We start from the raw sequence: 473 nt of genomic DNA, 5'->3' as shown, positions 1-473 counted from the left end.
GCTAATTCATCCGCGACGTTGAACGTTACTCACTTTAAAAGTGAGTAATCAAACTCCCGCCACGTAAAGAAAAAACGGACAAAAGCAAATAATTTTGTCACAATGGGGAGAAAATGGGGTTTTTTTGTCTTGGGATTTGTGACAGTTGGTACAAAGGCGATCGTGTCGCGTCGGAGGCATCCAATTTCAAACTTTTCCGCTCTGAATGGTGATTAAATGGGAACGTGTGAGTCTGAAGCACAAAAGAGTGACGGGTCATTTAAATCGATGTTAAAGGAAGGCAGGTTCACACATTTTCAAGGGAACACAGAAAACTTTTTGGAGCGCGGTGGGGGTCCGTTTAACACAACGGTGCTCGGAGTCGCTGAAAATGCAATTTTTTTTAAAATGGCTCCCAAGGTGGAACTTTTTGAAAAACTCTCGTGGCTCTTGTGTAAGCGGAGCAAAATAAGAACTTACGCTAAACGCTCACA

Source organism: Lipophrys pholis (assembly GCF_963383615.2).
Source record: "Lipophrys pholis genome assembly, contig: SCAFFOLD_776, whole genome shotgun sequence".
In the NCBI taxonomy this organism is placed as follows: Eukaryota; Metazoa; Chordata; class Actinopteri; order Blenniiformes; family Blenniidae; genus Lipophrys; species Lipophrys pholis.
Note: the sequence above shows the minus strand (reverse complement) of the source record.